The sequence below is a fragment of the Andrographis paniculata genome, unplaced genomic scaffold (assembly GCF_009805555.1).
Source record: "Andrographis paniculata isolate CXL003 unplaced genomic scaffold, ASM980555v1 Contig76END, whole genome shotgun sequence".
NCBI lineage: Eukaryota > Viridiplantae > Streptophyta > Magnoliopsida > Lamiales > Acanthaceae > Andrographis > Andrographis paniculata.
The window spans coordinates 1,597,997-1,620,600 of record NW_026137613.1 but is presented as its reverse complement, the minus strand read 5'-3'; the positions used below and the strand labels follow the sequence as shown (position 1 = coordinate 1,620,600).

At 32.1% G+C, this 22,604-nt stretch overlaps 1 protein-coding gene across 1 annotated transcript in view; it reads right to left on the bottom strand.

The window, feature by feature from the left end:
- The window catches only part of LOC127266651 (NADH dehydrogenase [ubiquinone] 1 beta subcomplex subunit 2-like), an 85,448-nt gene that overhangs the window by 29,215 nt on the left and 33,629 nt on the right, over window positions 1-22,604 (bottom strand). The gene's annotated exons all lie outside the window — the stretch shown is intronic.

The window sequence follows — 22,604 nt, the reverse complement described above, 5'->3', positions numbered from 1 at the left end:
TGAATGAAGAAGTATACCAGTTTGCTTCTGGTTTACTTTACATTAATTAATTAATTAATTAATTAATTTTTAATATCAAACTTAAATTATTTCTAATTGGAATGTGATTCAATAGATTATATTTTATAATAATTTGTTGGTTTTCATTGTAATTCTCATGGAATTTTCAGACATAGAAATTTAGAAAAAATATAAAAAGTAAATAATTGAAAATATATTAATTTTAATATAATATAAATAATTATATATTAAAATTATGATAATTAATTAGTCTAATTAAAATTAAAATATAATTTTTTTTTTTTAAATATGATCAAAATATGTAATCATTTTCCGAAATAAAAAAATGGCATACAATGTAGGACATATGGAAGAGGAAAGTGTGACATTAAGTGTGAGATAGATGAAGTAATATATATATGAATAAATTATACAATACTTCATTGAGTTTTACTGAAAATGCACAAAATACATCTTATTTTATTTATTGTATGAAATTTCTTGTATTAAATTAAATTACGCACAAAGAATCATCTTCATCCAAAGCTGGTGGTTAATTGTAAACGCGCATATAATTATAAGTTCTTTTACAAATAAAAAATATCTTAAATATTACTCCCTCCGTCCCACATAATTTGTCCCTATTTTCTATTTTTGTCCGTCCCACATAACTTGTCATTTCTATATTTGGAAATATGATTATGCACTTTAATCGCATTTTAAATTTTAAATTTTATAATTTTTTTAATTTTAATTAAACTATTTACTTATGTTAATCTTAATCTATAATTATTTTTACCTAATACACTTCTTAATTACTTACTAATTATACTTTATCTAAATTCTTGTATATACAGTAATAGTCTCATGTTTTCTGGGACAGAGAGAGTATTTTTTTGAATAAAATAATTCATCAATCACTTATTTAAAGTTTTTTAAGACAAATTTTTACCTATTTTTTACCAAAAAAAAAAAAAAAAATCATAAAATAACATATTGATCAATTATTTATTATTCTTTTATTCAAATAAAACTAATTAAGATATTTAATATCATTCATCTGTACAAAATTTGCATAATTAAGTGTATTTTCAATCAAACATAATTTTTCAATTAAAAAATTCTCTTGTGTATACTGTTATTTAACATAAAAAATTTTATATAATAAATTAAACATATAATTTTTTGTGTATTTGTATTAAAATATAAAAGATATTATACAATTTACTCTATATCAATATATTAATATAAAGGATACCTAAAAAGTTAATAATATTGTTTTTGATAAGACGGATTAAAAAACATTAATACATTTTATTTTTTTCTTATCATTGGTGTGGGTTCTAGAAACTTTTATTATTTATAGTTTTTCTTTTCTCAAAATAATTTATTTTTTATTTTCTATATTAAATGAAATTTTAATTTTACAATCAAAAGATTATATCATTATTTATTTATATTACACAATAGATTATATTTAAATACATAAAATACATCAAAAATCATACTAAAATTATGTCAAAATTCCAACAATATATATTTCTGGCTAATTCTTAAATGAATTATTACAAAGTAATTGAATCAAAATGTCATCTGTAACTTATTTACTCACTTCGTCCAACATAATTTTGTCCTTATTTTCTATTTTTCGTTTGTCCTGTATAATTTGTCTTTCATTTTCTGAAAATATGATTATACACTTTAATCACATTTTAAATTTAATATTTAATATTTTTTTTAATTTTAATTAAATTATTTAATTATTTTAATCTTAATCTATAATTATTTTTACTAAATAATAATTATTTATATTAATATATTTTTTAATTACTTACTAATTATATTTTACTTAAATTCTTATATCTACACTAATATACCCAAAATAGCGGAGGGAGTATAATCATACACAATCATAATTTTCATAAAACTTGAGACAAAATATGCATCACATATAAAATTTACTATATTCGCCCCTTTGAAGTGGTTGGCAAGGAATGAAAAGTGGATTGCAAACTAATAATTTAAAACACGTGCAAAATAGGGATGAATTATGGAAGATGGTCAAAATTGCCTTTGACCTTGTTACCATTTGGTCAATGACATCGACAGTTATACTCCTTCTGTTACTGTTAGTTCTTGGTAATGGGTCGAGTCATGTCGAGTTCATATCGGATCGAATATTTTAGATGAATTAAATCACTCAATTCTAATTCGATCAATTTATTACTGTATCGGGTTTGTATTTACCTGTTTATTATCGTATCGGGTTTGTGTTAGATTTTTGTTTGACTCATATAAATAATTAGGTCAAAATTTTGATTCAAATCCAATTATTTTTGTAGAATTATCGTGTTATATTAGTTTTTGTTGGCTCTAGTCTAATGTGTATAGTGGATTAGCTTAGATTATTTAAAATTGAACTTAGTTTAAATTAATATATGGATTAATTATCATTAGAATTATTTTATATATGTAATAAATATATTAGTTAATATTAATATATTATAATTGGGTTGTCGAGTGGGGTTCGAGTTGAAAGTTTCAACCTTAACCAGACCCATTTATTATTGTGTTGGATTCGTGTCAACCCGTATACATAATCGGGTAAAAATTCTGCACCCAAACTCAATTATTTCGTATCGAGTTCATGTCGGGTTATCGTGTCGTGTCAATTCTTTCGGCTCTAGTTAAGGTCAAGACGACCCATTTAGTTAATGACACCATATTTTAGGCTAGTAAAATTATTAATAATAAGTTATGATATTATTTTATAATTTTTATACGAATAGTGTTGTTAGTATTTTAAATATTTTAGTATTATATCTCAATAAAATATATACATTATAGATACCATTTTGCAGATAATAAAATTTTATATAATACAAATATTTAAGAAAAACAGATATTTATTTATTTATAATTAATTTAAAACTAATTTTATAAAACTAAGGAGTTTTAAATTAATATAGGTAAAAATATTTGTTTTTTAGAGAGATATAAATAAAAAAATTTTGAGTGAATATGAATAAATTTACTAAAAATAAAAATGAACTATCTTTTATGTAACAAACAAAAATGAAGTCATCTATTGCCTGGATGAAGGAACTATTATTTTTAATCGGCAAAATTGCCTATAAACACTTGATCCTCTTCATATATAAAAATTGTATAACCCTTCTTCCTATATTTAAAATATGCATCATTCCTCTTCGTATATAAAAATTGCATAACCCTTTTTTAGTATTTTTTTCCATATTTCTAAAACTAGGGTAAACTGTTTTTTTAGTCCCGTAACTGGACCCTTTATCATTTTAGTCCTGTAAGTAGAGCCTGTCGCAAACTAGTCTCATAAGTGAAAAATTTTCGCTGTTTTAATCCTCCGGCGTCGGAGACGCCCGTGTGGCTTGCCGGAGGTGACGTGTCTGCCAGGTCAGCGACACTTGGCAGACACATGGATTTATTTTATTTTTAATTTTTTTAATTTTTTTAATTGGACCAAATAAAAAAAATAAAAAAATAAAAATAAAATTTAAAATAAATTAAAAATAAGTTTTAAAAAAAATTAAAACAATGAAAAAAAATAATAAAAAAAAATCTACGTGTCCGCCGGGTCAGCGACACCTGGCGGACACGTCACCTCCGGCGAGCCACGCGGGCATCTCCGGCGCCGAAGGACTAAAACAGCGAAAATTTTTCACTTATGGGACTAGTTTGCGACAGGCTCCACTTACGGGACTAAAATGATAAAGAGGTCCAATTACGGGACTAAAAAAAATAGTTTACCCTTAAAACTATTATACGTTTGTGTTTTTAGAATGCAATCAACAGTATTAAAATCTTGACATAATTTGATAATTATGCCTTTATCTATATATCCCTAATCTAATATTCTGTCTCCCATCTTATATCTACGTTGGTATTTTAATTCATCTCACATATTCCGTCTCATTATATTTTTTAAAATAATTATATCTTTTAATTATATTTTAAATTTTTTAATATATAATTATTTTAATTTTAATTTATAATTACTTGTATTTCCAAACTCACTCGCCCTTCGGTAGGTGTTAAATTTGGGATAGATTAACGCTTTGCATAGTGGCTGCATATGTCACCAATATTTATTCCAGCAAAAGAAATTTTATGATTTAATAATTGTGATACCAATAAAAAAAAGTTTAGCATTTCATTTAAAATTTAAAATATCATCATTATACAAAAACTTTATATAGATTATTTAAAATTTAAAGTAGCGCCACCGTTACTCAAATAATTAAAATTTAATTCAAATAAAATAATTAATTTAATTACATTATAAAAAATAGATTTACAAAAATAATATTATTTTATTATTTTTTCAATATAAGTTTTTACTTGATATCAATATTATTATTTTATAATATTTTACTTTATATTTTCCTAAAAATAATATTATATTATTGTTTTTTCTATATTATTAATACTTTCTAATAAAATAAGAATTTTAATTATTTTATTTTTAAATTTATATATTATGCCACCCGTATATAATTTTTCTAGATTTGTCGTTGGTAGATTATAGCTAATAAGTAGTGTTGGTTAGCTATAATCCATCCTATTAATTTTTTTATTCTATGGTCAGACCTAATTGCAAGGATCAACAAATTTTAAGTTGTAAGAAAATAAAGTTTAAACACTAAACAAATAAAAATTTTAAATTCAACACAGTTTAAAATTCAAAACAATTTAAAATCAAGAAACAAAATTTTAAACACTAATAAAGAAAAGTTTAAACACTAAGAAAAATTTGAAGTTCAAATAAGTTTAAAGTTGGGAACAATTTAAATATCACGAAAGCAAAAGTTCAATATTCGATATAGGAATTTATTGTCTTGATTAACCATTATATATGAAAAAAAAATAATAAAAAAAATTAACATTCAACATAAATTATTATTTTTATATTATATTTTTTAATAATATTTATTAAAAATATATATATATATCACTCAAAATGGTTTAGGGTGTGTTTGTTTGGAGGTTTGAATTTTGAGTTGGGATTTGAATAATAAAATTTTGAATTGAAGTAATTGTATGATGTGATATAAGTAGGTATTTGTGTGATGTTTTAAATGTAAAATTAATTTTTAATATAATATAAAAAATAAAAAATAAATATTTGATTTGATGTTAGGAGCTGAGAATTTTGACGAATAGTACTAGTATTTTGATAGAATCTCGTAAACAAACAACAAACCCAATTTCAGGTAAAGTCATCTTCAACTAGAAAACTCATTTATACAATCTAAATCTAAAAATATACTTGCTATAATATTTTTACCTCAATCTATAACACTTTCATTTCAAAAAGAATATTTTTTAGAATTTTTCACGTCATATATACTCATCATCCTAATTCAAAGTATTTTTTTACTATTTTCGTTCGTCTCACTTAAAAGTATTCATTTCTTATTTTGAAAAAAATAATCATATACTAATACTAAAATACACTAACATTTTTATTTAAATTACAAATATACCGTTACAAATATAATTACTTTATACATAAAGTCAAATGTCAAAACCTCTTGCACACTCCCTATAACCAATAAAAGACTATTATTTCTTAATCTAATACAAAATCTCAAGTAGTCCATTTGAAATAGGCCGTACGGAGTATTAGTTTAAACAATTTTTCATATTTATAATTCACCCCCAATGTTTAATATTAATTACTATTGATAATTTTTTTATAAAATAAATACTCATTTCGTTTCAATCCAAAATTTCATTTTTACTATTTTTGCATTTCTCGTTCAAAAGTATTATTTTTCTATTTTAATAAATATAATCATACACTACCCATGGGATCCTCGGTCCAAAAAATAAACTCTATCCCCCTATCCCCACACACATAACGTGTATAAATACACATGTGTGTATATATTATATATACACTAATATATACATACGTGTGTATATATATATTATGTGTGTGGGGATAGGGGGATAGGGTGTGTTAATGGGACAGAGTATCCGATCTGCATACACTAATACCAAAATACTTTTAACTTTTATTTAAAGCACATTATATCATTACATATACAATTACTTTATATATGTGTTTTTTGAACTATACATTGCGGATTTCCATATTGCAATTAGGTTATATTTTGCCAAGGTTTGGCACATAACTCATAGGGTCGGGGTCCAAAGTTCTAAACTCTACACCATAGGTTCTACCTTGAAATCACTGTTTGTTCGTGATTCTATCTCAGAACCAAGATTTGTTTTGAATTTTTATATTAAAACACACCCTCATCAATCTGTGCCAAGACGTCTTTTCCAGATTCTACTATTGAATATTGTCTGTTTCGAATTCTACCTTGGAACACCTTTATCAATTTTCGCTTGAAGTCTTTTCCGAATTCTAACTTGTAACCAATGTATATTTCGGATTCTACTTTGAAATACGCTCTCATCAATCTTTGTTGAATGTCTTTTTTGAATTCTACTCCAAAATCATTATATGTTCTAGATTCATTGATATGTATATCCGGCGGCCTCCAATTCGCTATGCTCAGCATGCCTAGATGCACATACCCTAAATCCTTCTCACCTGGCTGCACCAAAACTTATTATGCTTAAGTGATCCCAACTATTTAACACATTCGGGCAACTCCACACCTCCCCATATTCGGGTGTTTTCATATCTATTCATGTATTTAGATTTTTGCACCGAATTTTTAGGTGATAATACAAGAATAACCCGAAATTAATAATAAAGTCAAAGATGGTTGAAAAAATGAATAAAAGCGTAAGATGTGAATATAAGCATGATAGAAGTGAAAATTGGAAAAAAAAGAAAAAAAGAATAGGATAAGCTGATACATAAAGAAATAAAAGATGCAGGTTGCAGCAGTCACAAGAGCAGCCGTGTGTACACCACGGGGTTTCTTTGTTTAATGTTTTAGTTTGACTTTTTTTCATTTTTATGTAAGGTATGAAAAATTGTGTAATTAATATAAAAATAATATTTTGTATTGAATGTGAAAATAAAATATATCTTTGGGAATCGTATCCCCAAAAAAATGTGTTGAAAGAACAAAGTCCCAAGTTTCATTTCATTTTTTAATTTCATATTGGTCAGTTTGATGTTACCCAAACCTCACCAGTGATACGAGCCTTAGCGACAGACATCTAATAAGGCTACGTATTACAAAGAATATGAAATAAATGGATTCTCCTTTAGTACATACGACCAGGGAGTTGGTAAAGATTCGCAACACTATGGTGTGTCTGTGGTTATCAATGTTGGCTCTGGAAACTCCATTGAATACTACAAAATAATTGATGAGATTGTTGAGTTTTCATACGATCTCCATCGCCACATGAAAGTAGTATTGTTATGTTGTCGTTGGGCAAATCCAACTCGTGGGATAAGGAGACATCAAACTTACAATATAGTTGATGTTAATTTTAGGCAAGTTCTATGGAGCAGGAGCACTATATACTTGCATAATAAACTAGGTATGTATTTTATGTAAATTACCCGAATGCAACTAGTGAGTGGTCTCATTGGCGAGCTGTTGTACGTAATCGACCACGAAATATTGTTGAAATACAATAGGATGAATCTAATTTTTAGTCTAACAAAGTCGGAGGAATGTCGGTGAATAAGCAATTGAAACTAGTTGATAGTTAGATGATTTTTGTAAATGATGATGTTGACGATGAATATCACTTCAATGATTCATTTATGCGTGATTTATTTTCTAATATTGTGGTTTTAATTTTTTATTGAAAAAATGACAATAAATTAAATTTTATAAATATTAATATATTATTTTAGTAAAATTACAGTAATTTAAATTAAAAGTATCCCTATTAAAATTTTTACATAATGAAAAATATACTCCCTCCACCTTCAACAATCTATCTATTTTTTCATTTTGGTTCGTCTCATAACAAAAGTGAAGGTCGGCTCGTCACTTCAAGTCACGACACCCACCAAAATTGTCACGAGAAAAAGGTCCCAAACCTCACCGGAATCCCATCGAACACCCACCGGAAAAACTCTCTCGATGTCATCTTTTCTCCCTCACACTATATCGGTTTCTGTTTTGGATAGAAACTGCTCTCACCAAATTCACCATCTCATTCAGTCTCTTTAAAAACAAACTCTCACAAAAATCATCTCATGATTATAACAAACATAACAATAACGGCTAAGTATTTTGAATTGGACTTAGGTTTGGACTTACGATAAAAATGTCACTACAAAAATTATGTCTATTTGTAACGGATTCTCTTCCGCAACAAGTATTACGTTTCAAAAACTATTTTTTGTATCAAATATTTTCGTAACACATCATTTTTATGATTTGGTCAACTCCTTTTATTTTTGTTGTGGTATTTCTTCCGTAACAACCACAATTATTAGAAAATTTCGCCTTATTTATATTTGTTACGCTCGTTCAACCGTTACAAAAATAATGATAATTATTTTTTAAAAAAAATTAATTAAAATAATATAAAAATTAAATATTAAAAATATTATATTTAGAATATTTTGTGTATTAGTTATAAATGAAAATTTTAAAAATTATACATAAAATATTTTGAAATAAAACAAATTAAAATAAAAAAAAGTATGACTAAAATATAATATAAAAAATATTCTTTTTATTAAAAAATAAGTAAAATTTTTAAAATTAAATGAAAAAATTTCTTTTTATTATTTATTTTTAATTATTATATAATAATATTTTGTTTTAAAACAATAGTTTCATTTTATCATCTTTATCCCAAAACAATAGTTGTATTTCTATTTTTGGTAACTAACTCCCCTGATATTTTACAAAACTATCCTCATATTTTTCACAATAATAACATAAAGTAAGGTCATTTTGATCTTTTAAAAACACTTTTACACCTATTATTAATGTAATATTATTATTCCTTAATTTTCGTGTCCATCACAAATGTCCTTACGTTCGAAGAGGGAGTATCATTTAAATTAAATATAATTATATAAAAAAATTATTGTAAGATTTTAATTTTAAATAATATAATTTTAAGTAAAATAATTATTTGTAATATAAATATGTATTGATATAATATTTTAATTGTAAATTAAATTATTTATAATGTCTTATAAAAAATAAATATTTTTAATTTAATATTTTTAAAAAAATATAGTAGTATAAAAAACCACATGATCAAATACAAACATAAATTTAAAAAATAACTAATTATTATTATTATTATTATTATTATTATTATTATTATTATTATTATTATTATAATAGTATATAATAATTTTTAATTATATAAATGTTATTAAATTATTTATTCCATTTTACCCTAATATTTTTCAGCCGCTGCTATGCCTTTCTTCCTCATTCTTCGTCATTCTTCTCACCTCTCATCTTCCATTACAATGCAGGTAAAGTCTGGCGTTATTGTTTCTTTCATTTTTTTCTTCTCTATTCTTCTTCTTCTCCTCTATTCCATCTTCAACTCTTTCTCTTCAGAGTCGGCCGTCGGGTTCAGAGGAAATGATTATTATTTTTTCTTTTTCTTAGGCCATCTTCAACCGAACAACTCCATTTATGCAGTTAGAATTCTAAAAATATAGTTGCTACAGTAATTTTATTCAAACCCACAACTTTACCTTCTACTCCAAAAAGAATATTATTCGAATATTTTATTTTATATATTATTTTAACTACTTCTTATATCTACACTTAATATTTTCTTTTAAAAAATTAATTAATTAATATACAAATTTTTTAAGAAAAAAAATACACAACGCCACTTTATAGGGTTGTTGGTGTTAGTTACACTGTAGCAAACATCAGTTTTGATGTCAAAAATAATGTACAGGGTTGGAAGGTGAAAACTCCATATACGGGGCTGCAGCGTCAAAATTGCAGCCCGATTGGAAATAACCTTAAAGGGTATTAAAGAACTACCACCCTTAAGAACTCTCTAGAGTTCTTTCAAATTCGTTGACATAATAGAGATCCACCAACGACCACCGACTTCGAGGGCAGCGGACCACCGTTTTCGACCTTTGACTGGCATCTTCCTCTCTGTCAGCCACGATGCCGCATTGTCCAGACCGCCGACCCCCGCGCCTAGCGACCTCACGCCGTTGTGACATTGCTCGCCGCGCCTCCAACCGCTCCGTGAACCGCCAGCAACCACCGCGCTAATCCTTAGATTGGGTAATATCTCTAATCTTTTTGTTCTAATACTTTTAATTTAATTATTGAACAATTTCACTAGGGCTATTTCGATTATTATTTGAGATTGCAAGTTGGATTTGAATTTGAAGAATTTGATGTGAATTTATGTTTTTATTAGTTTGATTCTAATTCAATTTTGGTATATCTTGTTTGAGTTGATGCTATTGGTACTATGAATTAGTGCTATTGATAATTGGACAATTGAGCTCGGTGTTTTAGACTTTTGTGTCTAAGAGTTTTTTTTTTTTTTTTTTTTTTTCTGTAGTGACTGATAATTTGCCAATTGATTGTCATATTAGAATTTTTGGGAATAATAAGGAAAATGAAATTGCAAAGGGAAAGAAGAAGAAAGTGTCGAAGAAGCATTGACTTTGTGATCTAACAAATAGAAAAAATCAATATTTAAGTTGTAGAATGGTTAACCACAACTTTAAATACATAGACAAATGTACAGTCTTTATCAAAACAAGACATGTTTCTTCTACAGCTTCCTTGTGTCACGACCCGAGTCCGTGACCGGAAATGACCGAGCGAAGGAGCCAAAACCCGGAGGCTAGTCCGGAACCTTGTAAATAAAACTAGAACTTGTATGGAGTAGTTGGGGGTTGGTGGATGGTTGGTAGAAGATGGTTGGTGGGGGTTGGTGGAAGATGGTAGGTGGGGGTTGGTAGAAGGTTGGTGGAAGAGGGTAGGTTGGGGTTGGTAGATGGTAGTTGGGAGATATGGACTTGTATAAATAGGTGATTATACTCATTTGTAAATCATCAAGTTGAGAGCAATAACATCTACTTTCCCTTACTACTTCCTCTCTCTACGATTATCGAGTGTTCTTGATCGTGTTCTTGAGTGTTCTTAGAAGTGTCCGAAGAAAGGCTGTACTAGCAACCTCTAAGTGTCGGGAAGTTGCTAGGCCGCACGGAAGGTGTTCGAGGAACAACCAGGCGGTCCGTGACAAGTGGTATCAGAGCCTCGTTCGAACCGAAGTCAGTGAGGGATGGCGAGTGACGGGTCCAACTTGACGAATCTGAACGAGGGTAACAACGAGGGTGTCAATGAAGGGAAGCACCATCGAAAGTGCAAACGCTGCCCTTCTGTGGATACCATAAGTGCTTTTGAGGCAAAGATGGAGCGTATGGAAGAATTCCTCGGAGGGAATTCCGAAAGGATCGACGAGGTCGATCAACGTCTCGACGAGGTCGAGAAGGAGATGCGTGAAGATTTGACGAAGTCTCTCGAGGAGGGACTAAAACAATGTCGCGATGGCGCGAAAGAAGTGACGAGGTCACTTGATGCCGAGATGGCCAAGCTCAAGGAGGAGGTGGCAGCGTGTCGCCTTGAGTTGGCCCGACGAGAGAAGGCGGCTATGGTGGAGCCGTCCGTGATGCAAGAGGAGCTTGCAACACTTAGAGCGGCAATTGCGGAATTGCAAGCTCGTGGCCCGACCGGAGGAGTAGCGGTAGCACCTAGAGTGGAGGTGCCACGCCCGGAGTACTACTCGGGAGTTCGGAGAGGTCGGGTAATTGATACATTTATTTTCGATGTGGAGCGTTACTTTAATGCCGTAGGGGTCATGGGAGATGCGGCCAAGGTACACACAGGGTCGTGTTTCTTGAAAGACTCGGCACTCATTTGGTGGAGGCGTAGAAGTGAACTTGCTCAAGATGGCGAGGCCATCACAACATGGGCAATGTTTAAGTCTGAACTCAAGGCGGAGTTCGAACCAATAAGGGCCGAGACGGAGGCAAGGGCCAAGATACGATGGTTGGTACATCGAGAGGGGCATTTGAAGGAATACATTGACGAGTATGCCAACTTGCTACTTGAAATTCCATCAATGACGCGGGAAGAAGCATTATTTGGGTTTACCGAAGGATTAAAGCCTTGGGCAAAAGAGCGGGTAGTGGATAAGTGCCCGGAAACTGTGAACGAGGCAATGAAGTATGCTTCACGGATGATTGAATTCCAACGGAGGGAACCGTACAAGAGGGACGATGGGAGGAGGATGATCTCGGACAAAAGTGGGGGAGATGCGCCAAGATTTGCCCCACGACCACCCCGACCCGGAGGCGACCGCTATGCATCTAAGACTGCGACGAGGGATTTTTCTAAGCCAGGACCAAGGTACGAGGGGTGTTATGTTTGTCATTCAAAAGAACATTTTGTGAGAAATTGTCCGAACCGATCGAGTGTTGCCGCGGTGACCGAGGACACTAACCCAACGGAAGAACGGGTGGCATGCATGAAAGCAGAAGGTGATGGCGAAAAGCATCGAGGACGGATGTACGTGAATGTCGAGATTAATGGACGCTCGTACTTGTGTCTACTCGACCCAGGGGCGGATGCGAATTACATGAGCAAAGAAATAGCTCATGAGTTGGGTTTGCAATGGGTGTCATCGGAGGGTCGATTCAAGGGAGTGAATAGCGCATGGACTCCTTTGACGGGGGTGGCAAAGAATGTACCAATCCGAGTTGGAGATTGGGAAGGTATGGTTAATTTTAATGTAGCACCTATTGATGACTATTGCGTGTTCTTTGGCATGAGGTTCATTGAGCAAACCAAGTTAGCAATGATACCGCACGAGGACAAATACACCATCATGGAGGGAAGTGTGCCATGTGACATAACGGTGTTCCGAGAGAAGGAGTTGACACCAAAGCAACTCGAAAGGGGATTAAGGAAAGGAGATCCGACGTTTGCAGCTATCCTTAGCGATGAGGACCTCCCGGGTGACGAGGTTAAAGAGACCATGATTCCCCCTAAAGAGTTGGAGGGTGTCCTCAAGGAATTTGAGGATACAATGCCGGAAGAGTTACCGAAGGGATTACCTCCACGAAGGGCGGTCGACCATGCCATCGACTTGGTGGAAGATGCAAAACCAGTTTCCCGACCACCATATAGAATGTCACCCGACGAATTGACGGAATTGAGGAAACAATTGGGAGAACTATTGGAAGCGAGGTTCATAGTCCCGTCGAAAAGCCCCTTCGGTGCGCCAGTACTCTTCCAACGGAAGAAAGATGGGAGTCTCCGTATGTGCAATGATTACCGGGCGTTGAACAAATTAACGGTGAAAAACAAGTACCCGGTGCCACTCATTGCCGACTTGTTCGATCGATTGCAACCGGCCAAGGTGCTATCAAAACTTGACCTTCGAAAGGGTTACTATCAAGTCCGTATCCGGGAAGGCGACGAGTCAAAGACGGCAATCACAACAAGGTACGGATCATACGAGTTTAAAGTAATGCCTTTTGGACTGACGAATGCCCCGGCAACATTTTGTACGTTGATGCAAGAAGTACTACGAGACTTCCTGGATGACTTTGTGGTGGTGTACTTGGACGACATCGTTATTTATAGTCGAGATATGACGGATCATGTCAAACACTTGCGGAGTGTGTTCCAAGCTTTACGGGAGAATCAACTTTATGTTCGGAGGGATAAATGCGAATTTGGGATGAACGAGGTCGGATTCTTGGGGCACATCGTGGGAAATGGGAGGATTCGGATGGAGCCGGGAAAGATCAAGGCAGTCGTTGAGTGGGAAGCACCCAAGTCACCTACGGAGGTACGATCTTTCCTCGGATTAACAAATTATTATAGGCGATTTGTAAAGGGCTATTCGGGGATAGCGGTGCCCTTGACAAATATGTTGCGGAAGGAGCAAAAGTGGGAATGGACGCTAGAATGCCAAATGGCATTTGACTCATTGAAGGAGGCAATGACGAGAGAGCCGGTACTTGCACTCCCGGACTTCACCAAACCATTCGAGGTAATGACAGATGCCTCGGACCTTGCCGTGGGAGGGGTGTTAATGCAAGGAGGACACCCGGTGGCATACGAAAGCCACAAATTGTCAGACGTGGAAAGGCGATGGCCAACACATGAGAAAGAGATGCTCGCGGTCGTGCATTGCTTACGAGTTTGGGAACACTATCTCAAGGCGGGTGTTCCCTTTTTGATTGTGACGGACAATCGGGCGGTAAGCTACTTCCAATCTCAAAAGAAACTAACAGGCAAACAAGCAAGGTGGCTCGATTTTCTTGCAGAGTTCAAATTTGAGATCGAGTACCGACCCGGGAAGACTAACGTGGTGGCAGACGCGTTGAGTCGGAAGGTGGCAGCCATACATTCGGTGGAAGGCGACATTGTGGATCGGATACGTGAAGGACTCGTGCATGACGAATTTGCACATGCCGTATTCGAGTTGGTTGATGAGGGGAAGACGACAAAATATTCATTGGAAGACGGGTTAGTCGTGACGAAAGGGTACCGGATGTATGTACCAGATACAGAGAGCTTAAGGCGAGACATTCTACGAGAGTGTCATGACACCAAGTATGCGGGACATCCGGGCATACAACGAACCTTGGCCTTGCTACGGGAGCGGTACTATTGGCCCGGAATGAAGGGAAATGTAGAAGAATATGTCCGAACATGTCTTGTGTGCCAACAAGACAAAGTCGAAAATCATCCACCGGCGGGGTTGCTTCAACCCTTGCCAATTCCGGGACGAATGTGGGAGAGTGTGTCCATGGACTACATCATCGGCTTGCCAAAATCCAATGGATGCACGAGCATCTTTGTAGTGGTTGATCGTCTCTCGAAATATGCCGAGTTCATCCCGGCACCGAAGGAGTGTACAGCGGAGGCGACAGCAAAACTCTTTATGGAGCACGTTGTTAAATATTGGGGGTTACCAACGAGCATTGTAAGCGATCGGGATTCGAGATTTACTGGGCGATTTTGGACGGAGTTGTTCCGTCTGTTGGGGTAGGAATTGAAAATGTCCACGACTATGCACCCACAAACAGACGGCCAAACGGAGCGAGTCAATCAAGTTTTAGAGGTGTACTTACGACATTATGTGACGGTAAACCAACTTGATTGGGCTAAATTACTCGATGTGGCGCAGTTTTGTTTTAATTTGCAGAAAAATGAGAGTACTGGGAAGAGCCCGTTCGAGATTGTACTTGGTTTCCAACCAACAACTCCGAAAGATTTGATGGGGACCTATAAAGGACCGAGTCCGCCGGCGTTCCACTTTGCCAGGGGTTGGCAAGATCGGGCGGAAGCAGCAAGGCTATACTTGGAGAAGTCCCAGAGACGGATGAAAAAGTGGGCAGACCGGAAGCGGATATTCCGAGAATTCAAAGAGGGAGACTTAGTGTTGGTAAAACTTTACCAACATGGGCGTATACGAGGCGTGCACAAAGGGTTGATGAGGCGATACGAAGGCCCGTTCCCGATCGTGAAGAAAGTGGGCGAAGTGGCGTACAAGGTGGAGCTACCCGAGGGCTTGTCCCAACTTCACCCGGTATTCCATGTTAGCATTCTCAAGCCTTACCACATGGATAATCAAGACCCGAGTCGGAATATATCAAAAAGAGCACCCCCCGGAATGCGGACGGCGTATGACAAAGTAGCCGAGGAGATATTGGCGGATCGACTAGTGCACCACAAGAACCGCCCGCCTTCGACGGAGTACTTGGTGAGATGGCGAGACTTGCCCGAGGTGGAGACGAGTTGGGAGCCGACGGAGAAACTTTGGCAATTTGAAGACTTGGTGCGGGAGTACGAGGCATTGAGGACAATGCCTTCATCAAGTGGGGGAGAATGTCACGACCCGAGTCCGTGACCGGAAATGACCGAGCGAAGGAGCCAAAACCCGGAGGCTAGTCCGGAACCTTGTAAATAAAACTAGAACTTGTATGGAGTAGTTGGGGGTTGGTGGATGGTTGGTAGAAGATGGTTGGTGGGGGTTGGTGGAAGATGGTAGGTGGGGGTTGGTAGAAGGTTGGTGGAAGAGGGTAGGTTGGGGTTGGTAGATGGTAGTTGGGAGATATGGACTTGTATAAATAGGTGATTATACTCATTTGTAAATCATCAAGTTGAGAGCAATAACATCTACTTTCCCTTACTACTTCCTCTCTCTACGATTATCGAGTGTTCTTGATCGTGTTCTTGAGTGTTCTTAGAAGTGTCCGAAGAAAGGCTGTACTAGCAACCTCTAAGTGTCGGGAAGTTGCTAGGCCGCACGGAAGGTGTTCGAGGAACAACCAGGCGGTCCGTGACACTTGGATCATGTGATACCACTCTTTTAAGTTGTGTTAAGAGTAATATTTAGTTTTTATTGTGAAATGTTATGTTGTTTCCCAGGTTGTCGTGATATTGAAAACTTGTCATTTATGTATGAATGGTTACAATGACTTCAATATATTCTACATGCATGTAAGTATTTTGGCAAAAGTAACTTAATATGCAAAGTATCTAATGTTTTGGCTTCCTATTTTGGCAGGAGTCACTTGTTTTGCATGTGCTAGAGATATTGTTTTAGCTAGAAAGGGTAATCTTGTTCTATCCAAAATTTGAATTCTTATAAAGTCAAATTCAAAGTTTAGGCCAATCAAAAGATCATATATACAATCTCTATTTATGAACCTTTTGATAAAGACTTGCTACAGTTCAAATAAAGTGTTGTACAGTAATCAAGTTCCTGCGATTGATTTTGCAAAAACTTGTCATACTCTTTCACTATTTTTGCCCCTTGTTTTGCTCTCATTATCTTTGTCTTGATATAATTGATAATTGATAGTCATTTTCATTGGTTGGACTTGCATATGTAGTGCAATTTGTATATTTGTTGCTATGTTTTGCTTTTGGATTGTTCATGTTTGACCGTTTTGGCAAATATATAATTATGTTTCTAAAAAGTGTGTATTCGGTGCAATTGATAATGATACATATTTGATGTAACAAACTTATATTTTGTAATATCATTTTGCAGTATTTTCTCTCATTGTACAGATTTTTGGATTTTGTTACATATTTTTTTTTCTTATTATTGAAAAAATATGGATAATGTTTTTTATTACGAAATTGTTTCCGTTACAAATTACTGGTACAAAAACTATATCGGTCGTATGAATACTATTCTGACATCTTATTTATTGTAACAAATTTTATACTGTAACAAAAGCCGTTATGAATGCAAGAACAGTTATTGTAACGATTCATTTATTATGAAAAATGTCTGGTACCAGTAAATTGAAAATATATTGTTGGCATTACAAAACCGTTACAACAAGATTTCTCACACATTTTATAAGTGCGTTGATGGCCCACTTTTTGTATCGAAAAATATCGGTACAAACACTTTTTGTAACTTGAGTATATTCATGGGTCAAAATTTGATACAAAATCGTTAAAAATAGTTTTTGAAAACGAAAAATGTCCATTTGTAGCGGTTTAAAAACCGCTACAAATAAATATTTTTTTGGTAATGGGTTTATGGGTCAAGGATAAAAAGGATTGGACCGATCTAGTCGGCCGGGCTACGGAGTTGACCAACTAATTTTTATTTCCGAGGGACTTGTCGGATTAGGCCTAAAACGGCCAAAATACCCAACAATTATTATTATTATTATTATTATTATTATTATTATTATTATTATTATTATTATTATTATTATTATTATTATTATTATTATTATTAATCCAATTACGTTAACTCTAATCCGCTCCTTCAAAAATCATCTTGCGATCTCCCGCTCCTCTTTGCTATTGACGCCTCTCACTCTTCTTCATTCCAAAGCATTAAACTGTCACCCCTCTCCCTTTTCTTCATTCACACCCAATTGACGTCCACAATTGCAGCATTTCTCTTCCACTTCAGCCGTTCCTCCGCTCCTCAACGACGCCTATGGTAGCTTCTTCTTCCTCTTTAGCCATGCCTTCACTCCTTAATTGACGCCCACAGTCGTGACGCCTTTTTCTTCCTCTTTAGTTGCGCCTTCACTTCTCAACTGATGCCCATAGTCGCGACGCCTTCTTCTTTCTCCTCATCCGCACTTTCGCTCCTCTTTCGGTATGCTTCCCATTAACCTTTGTTTGATAGATTGTGCTAGAATAAAAATTGATCTATGCCATTTCTAAAACTAATGAACTAAAATAGCAAGCAGTATTTTGATTTTGACGATACATCTTATTAACACTTGCCCGGCTAGTTTGCTTGTTCTATAGCATAATTAATTTAATACTTGTATTTTAAGTTCTAAAATATGTATTTTTATTTTTATTATTTTGTATTTGAGCAAAGAGTCGACTTATTACTTATTCTCAACAATGTTCTAGTTGTTATAAGTGATGAGAGAATTTCCTCAGTCGAGCTTTTAGGTGAGACGGTCATTAGCATCTAACATGGTATCAGAGCCATGGTGCCCGTATTGGGTTTGGATCCTGTATGGATTTTCGAGATTATCATCTCGAGGGGGGAGTGTTGAGAGAGTGAAGGGCCACTCCACCTATCACTAATTGGTTTTAGGTTGGATGCCCGGACCCTTTCTTAACAAGTTTTATTTTTACAATTTTGTGTGTCAAACAAAACTTTTATTTTTTACCTAAATGGATAATATAATTTTGTGTTTTTTTGCATATGATTCGATTAATAATGTTTTTTTTGCTTTCTGGTCTTTGAATTCGTAGTTCTTTCCAAATAAGTTTCCATTCGTGCTTTTCTTGTTCGCATTCTAAAATATATTTGAAGTTACTTGGACTGTAGTTATATTTGATAAACTATAGGGCTATATATTTTTGGTATGAGGTTTACATACAAGTTTTTCATATCCACTATTTTGAGTTGAGTTTAACCGAGTCGAATTTTAGTTGGTTGACTTGTTTTACACTTACTGTGTTTAACAACAAACAAAAAGATTCACTTATTCAGGTTATGTGTTTCATTGTTTTTTCTAGAAATATTATTTGCTTCATTATTTTTTCTAGATGGTTTACATTAATAAAGATTGTTTGCTTCACTGTTTTTTTTCTAAAAATTTAAAAAATTAAGAGTGTGTTCTTTGATTTTTCGATTGAATTATAAAATTGAGAAATATATAAAGTGTTATCATAAGTTTGTTTAAGCACTTATTTGTATAGGACTTAAATATACTATATTTTATGAAAGTTTATAAATTTTTTATTTGATTTATGTGTGAGTATAATTATTTCTATTTTTGTATTACAGATAATATAGATTATATCGATGGATAATCAACCACCCTTATTTCCGATATTATCAGACAGAGGTGGAATGATGAGTAATAATAGCAAAGAAAGTCAAAATGGTGATGGAGAATTACTGATAATAGGATATGGATTACAATAAGGCTTTGTTCGTTTGGCCGATTGGATTTAGAAAATACTGTATAATTACTGTACAGACTTTAAATTAAAAATCCCACACCTAAAATCTATGCCTGTTGTTGATTCATAGGCTTTCTTTTTGTCAGAAATGGTACGCAGTCTGTCTTGTCCAGACTTGTTCAGTCGGTTTCGAACGGGCCGTTGGAAACGTCGGTTCGCCGATTTCAAACAGGCGTCGTCGAACCGAAATCGGTTTTTCGGTTTCACACCGGCGGTTCCGAAACTGTCATCGAACCAAAACCGATTTTTTCTGAACTCAAATCAGCAGTTTTCGATTCGAATCGACGGTTTTCTATTTTTATTTTTTTAATTAACCGGTGGGGGAATGGGGAAGGTGGCGGAGCAAAAAAAAAAAAAAGGAAAGAAATGAGCGAATTGGAAAGGAAGAAGGAGATGCCAAATTCTCATTCATTGATTAGAACATTAGGATAAATATATTCATTATTATATATTATTAATTTTTTATAAACTTAAAATAATATTATTATTAGTAAAAAATAAATACTATGTATGTATTAATGATTTATATTTTAAATTTATAAATTTTTATTATATAATTATAGAAAATAGAAAAATATTTGATTTGCTATTTTTGTGTAAAAAAGAAATTTTATAAGTTTTTATTATATAATTATAGAAAATAGAAAAATATTTGATTTTCTATTTTTTTAAAAAAAAAATTGGATGAATATAAAAAATTTGAATAATACAAAAAAATCTGAAAATATAAAATTAGTTCAACAATTCAAACCTCCAAACAAATACAACTTAAAAATTCATACTTCAAAATCCTCAAAAATTCAAATTTAAAATTCAATCCCCTAAACAAATATATCAAAACCTTCAAACAAACAAACCCTTAAAATAAAAAATAATAATAATAATATCTCCAATTTTTTTTTTTTCAAAAAATATTTTTAAAATATCAATTCCAACGTCACTTTATTTTTTCACTTTTATTTATTTTGACAATATTTAAATATCATTCATTTTAAACTATCACATCAATACATCACTTTTTTTCAATATAATAATAATTTATTCTAACATAATCATTACAAAATTCAAACCTTCAAACAAACATTACTTAAAAATCCATACTTACACATCTTAAAAAATCCAAATTTAAAATCCAAACCCCACCACACTCTGGGTACTTTTGAGTGAGTTTTTAAGTTATGTTGTCTTTTTAATATTATTATTTAATTTATTTATTATACATTTAAAATATGGATTCTAACCAAATGCAATTTTTTTTATAGTTCAATTTCAAGTTTGATTGGACATATAGAAAATATTTAGATCAAATTTTTCTGAACATGGATTTTTATAAAATAAGTACCAGATAGCCAAATAAACAAATCGTTTAAAATATTTAAGGTATATCTAGTATTGAGTTTGTTTTACTAACTATATTATTGAATTTATTTTAACCATTGATTATATAATATTAAAATTGACAAATATAACAACATAAATAATAACTTAAAAAATACAATATTAAAAATAATAAATGTAACAACATAGATAATCTAAATAATTAATTAAATAATTCGTTACATAATTTGGCCTTCAACTTAGCTTTTCCTCTTTCGTATTTAAATTTTCACCTCTTGCCAACAATATATTACATATTTCAAACTTTTTTTCTTGGATAAGATTAATCTTCTTCTTCATTTTTTCTTCTTTCATAACAACAATGCCACTCAAATATCCTACAGCTTTTGCATTTTGAGCTTTCATCGTAAGAAATAGAACTTGAATTTTGCTTTTGTACTCGTTTTTCCCTTTTTTGGAAGCTTTGAAACCAGATTGATGAATAAGATGCTATTCATCAAAAGTGTCATTGTGTGGTGTTGAATTATTTGAAAACTTGATAATATCCATCAGCTTCATTGATTTTGATACAACTTGACTAATTTTTTGTAAACGATTTTTAACACTGACTTAATTAAATATTTTTTTTTTCAAAATACAGAACCTCTTTTATCAGTTTTTTATAATGACATTTTTTCTTGTGTTAAGTCATGCACTAACAAAAAAGATCTTCTTCATGACTTTATTTTTGTTTTTCATCTCCCTGGTTAGAGTAACAAATTGTACATCATCAGTTAGTATGGAAAATTCAGGAATGTATTCTGCATGTATATTTTACATTGAACCAAGTAGTGGAGGATATTGTGAAACTCCAATACTTGAAAGTTCGGCGGGTAAACATTTGGTGGAATGAAAGGGTATAATAGATTGTAGAAATTTGGGAGTGTTTATTATTGAAAATAGATTTTTGATTTGACCAAATTTTGTGAAAATTTTTTATTTTCAAGTACATTCACAAAACTCTGAAATATAAAAGTATTTTGAGAATTCGATGACTTTTGATCTATGATTGAAAACAATATATGAATAAATAGAAGATATGAAGTTGATATGTTACTATATGCATCGAACACTCCTATTTATGATACAAAATGTTATACCGTAAAATAAATTTCCACATCAAATTAATTCTTGTACTAGCTTCATTGAATTGATTATTTATATATTTTGGACTTAATCATACTTAATAAATAATTTTTTTTATTATTATTATTGAAAGACACATAAATACAAATAATTTACCGTAATTGATTTTTTATATCACATTAACTTTCATTAAATTGATTATCATATTAGTTTTTTGTACACAAACTTTAAAATTTTTTTATTAACCTATTGCATGGTAAAATAAATTTTCACATCAAATTAATTATTGTACTAACTTCGTTAAATTGATTATTTACATATTTTGGATTCTTTTCTATTATAACATTAAATCACACTCATTACACTATTTTTTTTTATTTAAAGACACGTAAATACAAATAATGTACCATAAATTAAATTTATACATCATATTAATTTTCATTAAATTGATTATTGTATTAGTTTCTTAAATATTTTTTTTAATTTTTAATTATTATAATATCAAATCAAATTAAATTGCTTAATTTTTTTTATTTAAAGACATAAATATAAATAATTGTACAATAAATTAAATTTTCACATCACAACTTTTAGTTAATTAATTATCGTATTAATTTTTTATATAAATTTTATATTGTATAAATCAAATTAAAATATTTAAAAATATATATATTGAAAGACATATAAATATAATTAATAGTTTTTAAA